The sequence below is a fragment of the Sturnira hondurensis genome, unplaced genomic scaffold, assembly GCF_014824575.4.
Source record: "Sturnira hondurensis isolate 20B ecotype Veracruz unplaced genomic scaffold, ASM1482457v3 Scaffold0000880, whole genome shotgun sequence".
Classification (NCBI taxonomy): Eukaryota; Metazoa; Chordata; class Mammalia; order Chiroptera; family Phyllostomidae; genus Sturnira; species Sturnira hondurensis.
Window position 1 is genome coordinate 21,435,720 of NW_028073511.1, and position 6,241 is coordinate 21,441,960.

A 6,241-nucleotide genomic window follows, 5' to 3' on the forward strand; every position below is an offset into this window, starting at 1 on the left:
CACATTAGAAAGTCTGCCCATTTTAAACGGAGTCTCTGGGGCCTGGAACCACAGCCCGGGGACTAGGAGGTAATGATGTGGCAGTAAGTAGGGCAGAGACAAGTACTGCTGCCCCTTGGCTCCTGCACAGCAAGAATTTCTTGCACATAGAGGGCTGACAACACTAGTTGAGTGTCCCTTTCCATGGCAAGTTCTCATGAGGTCCAAGAAGCAAGCTTCTGTAGATGCAAAGGCCCTCGTCCCTGTTTAAATGGTCCAGAAAACCACCTCTGGTATGCTCCCTTGATGTGATTTTTAAAATATAATTATGCTACTAATGCAGCATGGGTAATCGCTTAAGAAGAACTAGTCTTTGACCATACCCCTGGCCTGTGGGGGCTGCTCCTGATATGCTAGCAATGCTTCCTTTGAATCCGTTCTCTTTTCATCCCTCCTCCCCTCGTTTTAGAAGAATCACTATGCACTGACGGCCTCAGGGCTTACAGGGTTGAAATGATCATGCTTTTTAATTTTCAACAATCAAAATCACCAGGGCTCATTGCGATCATGAGTTCACACCTGAACCTTGGTATTCATACCTTTCTTTGTAGATGGGTAAGTCAGGGCATATGAAAATGTGCTTTAGTTACTCAGTAGGAAATCTCTGGGGTCTGAATGACTGGAGAAACTGACATGATAAAATACTTGGACTAAATATGTAAATGATTAAGAACCTACCTCTGTGACACACTTTGCAATTCTAGTCCTCTTTTCTAGCACTTTGCAATGTGGCATATTCTACTAGTCCAACAGTATTTGACATTTGTCATTAGATTTTGAAAGAATTGCCATGGGCAAAAGTTTTTCTTTTCCTTAATGTATTTTTCTCACTTGATTTTTCCTAATAGTAACAAACTATTGTCTCCAGAAGCTTGCATTGCTTCCAAGTGAATGTGACCTTTCTATAAACCCTCAGGAAAACCCGAATAAAAACATTTTATCTTTGTACTTTGCTGTTCTGTGTTTTCTTCTAAAAACACCACAAAAGTGGAGAACTTTTGTTCAACACCTACTGTGTAATCCCTGTCCCAGATGAAGCCCAGGCAGGGAGGCAAATTGTGTGAGTGGATCCCAGTGTCATTAACATTTGAATTCCTAGGAAAAAAAATAATTGCTGCTTGCTGTGTGTATATACCATCTGTTTCGGTGAAAGTATGTCTATAAACCTTCCTTCACATTCTAATCATCAGTCTTCAGGTATTTTTCACTTGCAGATATTCACTGAATACTGTACAGCCTGTACCAGGACAGGCACTGGTGATGGGTGGCAGCCGTCTCTTCACTCAGTCACAAGACCTAGAAAATAAATCTTCAGGAGTTGTCCAGATTATGTTCTCTTTAACCAGGGGGAACTATTCTGTCTTTCTGCATTTTTCGCCTCCCATGCCTTTAACTATAACATTGACATATGTTTTACCTAGCCTATGGTAATAAAAAAAATAGTAGTGTTATTCTCACATTTTTTTCACTGAACATATTTTTATTTATTATTAACTTTTTATTGTTATCATTTTTATTTTTATTGTTGTTCAAGTACATTTTTCTTCCTTTTACTCCCATCCCAGTCCACACCCCTCAGCCCTCCCCACCTCCCTCCCATTTCCACCCCTTCCCTTGTTTTTGTCCATGTGTCCTTTATACTTGTTCCTGCGAACTCTTCCCCTTTTCCACTAAAATTCCCTCCCTCTCCCCTCTGGACACTCTCAGCCTGTTCTCTATTTCAGTATCTTTGGTTATATTTTTAAAGTAACTATGAGGTACATAATAAAAGGTACTAGATAAACAATAAGCACCCAGAATGGTGCCTGGCACACGGCAAGCCTGCAATTAATGTTCTCTATTTTGTCTTCAGATTCTTCCAGTCACTTAGTTGTAAATCATCTGTGGTAGCAACTAGAAGGACTAGTTACAAAAAGCACAGATAATGGTGGTCCCGCTCATTGAGTATAAAAAGGTGGCTTGAAAATGCCACATTCTTTTGCCAGTCTTCTCTCATGAAAAATGTGTCATGAGAGACAAAATAGTATGAGAAAGAATGTGTTCTCAGAAGAATGAGATGATTAGTTCTTTTACATGAAATTCCGGTGAGAAGAATGGTATGGCCTGTGATGATTTGCTTATATTTACAATTACTCAACTTAATAATATATAAGCATTTATTTTTATTTACTTTAAATTTAATTTTGTTAATAAATTGGGTAGATTTATTGTATATTATCTACGATCTTTTCTTTTTGTTTTACAATACCCTTTCCGGATAAGTTTAGCATTTTCATGTGAGGAAACCAAGACTCAAAAAGATTCTTGTATCTGCCCTGGCAGGTGTGGCTCAGTGGACTGAGTGCCGGCCTGCAAATCTATGGGTTGCCGGTTTGATTCCCAGGCTAGGGTACATGTCTGGGTTGTGGGCCAGGTCCCCAGTAGTGGGCACGTGAGAGGCAACCACATGTTGATATTTCTCTCCTCTTTCTCCCTCCCTCCCCCTCTATAAAATAAATAAATAATATCTTTAAAAACAATTTTTGCATGAGATGGCACAGCCTTTACTTAGTGTGGCTGGCTGGCTCAGACCCTCGTGCTACTATACTGTGCTAACTGGTCAAAGTTAGAAATTAATTTTGACCTGTACTATTATGTTTAGTAAACTTTAGCACAGATTTGAGGATAATGTTCATAACCTTCCATTTTTCTTTCACAGTTACATATAAGTTTCAAATCATTACCAACGACAACTAGCTCAGAATAAAGGGCTTCCATGAGTGGCTTTTGCTGTTATTACCATTACTAATTCACGGTGACAGTTGGGGATTCTTTCTGTCCAATGTGTTGATCAATTTATATCCTGCATTTATGACCTGTATTATATATGCTATCCATGATTTAAAATAAACATAGCTGACGCGTATTTTTGTTTGTTTTTCATGTTGGCAGGAATACCTTGGAGGAAGTGGAGGAGGAAAAATACAGAAGTGTTGCTGAAAAAGAAATCATGAAGAATTTTTTCTGGCTCAGACAGTGTATGTAGTGTATCTTAGATATTTTCTTCAAGGGGGTCAAAAATGAAATCATCGGCAATGAGAAAGCTCTAAAATGGTAAACTTGCAAGAAGTCAAGCCTTTTAGTCCAAATCTATGACAAGTAAAAACATAAAATCTAGCTTATAAAATGGTGCAAGAAGTCTTATTAGATCTGTTCAGATACTTTTCTACCTTCTTTATTATCACCTCTGAGAGAATTAGGGATGGTATTCCTGTTGTAAATACTCAAGAGAAATGAAATTGAAGCGTGTTGTATTGTTTTCTTGCAATTAAATTTCTTTTTAAAAAATATATTTTAGCCCTGGCTGGTGTAGCTCAGTGGATTGAGCGTGGGCCTGCGAACCACACAATCGCGGTTCGATTCCCCGTCAGGGCACATGCCTGGGTTGCAGGCCAGTTCCCAGCAGGGGCCAGTTCCCAGCCGGAACTGGCTGGGAACAAGAAGCAACCATACATTGATATTTCTCTCCCTCTCTCCTTCCCTTCCCTTCTAAAGATAAATAAATAAATAATTAAAAATAAATAAATAAATAAAAATAAAAAATATATTTTATTGATTATGCTATTACAGTCGTCTCATTCCCCCCTTCACTCCCCTCCACCCTGCACACCCTTCCCCCACCATTCCCCCCTTTTGTTCATGTCAATTAAATTTCTTTTATTCCTTGATGATAAGAATGGTGGCAGACTTTTGGCTCTATAGTATGGTTTATTTTCCAAATGTACCTGATGAAGGTTTTTAAAATAAAGAGAGACCATAAAATAACTCGGGCTCTCTGTGACTTCTCCAGTCACAAGAATTATACAATATCACAACTTTACATGTGCCAGTGAGATCTTTAAGTGTGTAGCTATTTCCTGTCTCTTCTCCACAGGTTCACCTATGTTGGGGAGACATGTTTGATACAGAAAATTCAACTCAATCCATACAATTTAATTAAACATTAATTGGGTTATTGTGGTTGTATATCAAGCTTTTGGTGAAGAAAAAAGCTTTTGGCTCAGAAATAATCTGACTTAAGGTGGGAAAGTAAATTTATACCAAAATTATAGACTTCAATCTCTAAGAAGGTACAGGGTAGTTACAAAGATGGTAACATACTTAATGGGTCATTTTTCATTGGTTGTCATTAGCTTTCAAACTGAAATGGCAGCGGTTTTGAAAGGTTTTATTCTATGCGCCTCAGTAAGCAACGTGGTCATGCCTCCAAAGCACAGTCCATTTGTTTGGGGCTCAAGTGTACTTAACGAGATAGTAGGAATCATAGGCGATTCTGGACTAAACTGGGAAACTGGAAGACCTGTCGTATGTTGAATCTCACCTGAAGCTCTCCAGGCAGAGAGATAATTTGGAATAAGTTGGCTCCAATTTAGAATCAATCAACAAAAACACATTGAATGCTTATTACTTGATTAAATTATCTGAATGGGATATTTCCAAGTGTGCTAGGACACTAACTTTATCTTAGACTACTGAGAGGTCTAAATGTAATGACATTACAGAGGTGTCACATGTGGAGCACACAGACAGAAAAGACAATTTTTCTGCCTTGCTAAATGCTCTGCTGTAAGAGGTATACTTAGATCTACCCAGAGAGACATGGTGGCTATAATCAACTTCAACAGCCAAGGTATCAGATCTTATTTCTATAGCTTTACAATTCAACCTGACTTGTAAATAAGACAAGGGTTATTGAAAAATAAAAGAGAACAATTTACATATTGTAATTCTAATTCAATCATATAACTCACTTATGTATGCATATAAACTCTGATACAAACATCTACCCCTAATTATTCTTTCATTCAGTAAATGTGAATTGAACATGTCATATACTAGCTACTGTCCTGAGTACTAGGAATTCAATAAGCAAAGTAGAAAAATATCTTTGACCTGTTAAACTTACATTTTGTGAGACATAGAGATAACTAAACAGTGATCATGGTAAATAAACACCTGGTATAGAATGGGATGATATATGATATCATGATGGTGACACATCTGGTGGTAAAGGAATGTAGGCATTTTTAGGCTGGGATGTGTGTTTCACTATTACTTCAGTTTGGGTCAAAGCTGGAGAGATGACCAATGATAGCTGCAGCCTCAGTGTTATGACTATTGCCTTTGGGGGATATTGTACAGACCTGGGTAGAACAGTTTAAAACAACTGAATAAATAACTGGCTGAGTACATTTACTGAATCAAAGAAATTAAGGTTGAATGCCTGTAGAATAACATGGTGAATGTGAGTAGAGATTTTAGACTCAAGATTTCCATGGTTTGAACTCTGCCTTCATTATTTTATGACCGTATGACTTTATCCAGTTATATAATCTCTTTAGGCTTTTGTCCTCTCACCTATAAAATGGGGCTTACACTCTCTTCCTCAGAAAAGTGATCTATAATGATTTAGTGAAATATTGAAGGTAAAACATTTAGCATCATTTTAGATATAAAGTATTTTGTCAATAGCAGGTATCATCACTTTGTGCCCAGACACTGAAGGAATTTCTGAAATGAAAAGCATTTGAGACATCACTTAAAGCAATCTAATCACTCTATAGAGGGAAGAAACTGAGGGACAGATAAGTGAAATGAGTTGTCCCAACCACAGAGCTAATCACAGAGGTAGATTCTACCCATTACCAAACTCTGGAAGAATGTGACCATATTTGTTATTTGGACGCTTACTAGTTTCTTCTTTTTATTTAAAGAATAGGAGGGTAGTCATGGTTTGAGCACATAACAAGACCTTCGAGAGCTCAACATCCAGTTTCCAAGTATTCCTCCAATTTCAATTCCTAATCCTTATATTATTATTAAGTTATGGACCTAGACTTGTTTTGTGGTCATCTTATCTGCTGAAGAAATGCACTGTGCTATAATTTGATTAAAATAGGGATATAAATATTCCATTAATATCTGAAGTAACAAATGTATCACATGTTAAAAAATAAATTACTTTTAGTAATGTGGAAAGTTGATTTAATGTACTTATAATATATTCACTGCAGTGACAATTAACTAAAACAATGATTCCCGTGCCCATCAAATATAACGATTTAACAGGAGATTGATTACCAGTTCCGAGGATCGTAGAACTCTGCAATTCTCTCTAATCAGGGGAAGCAGAGTCAGAGTCGGGTGAGTGCTGGGGGAAACA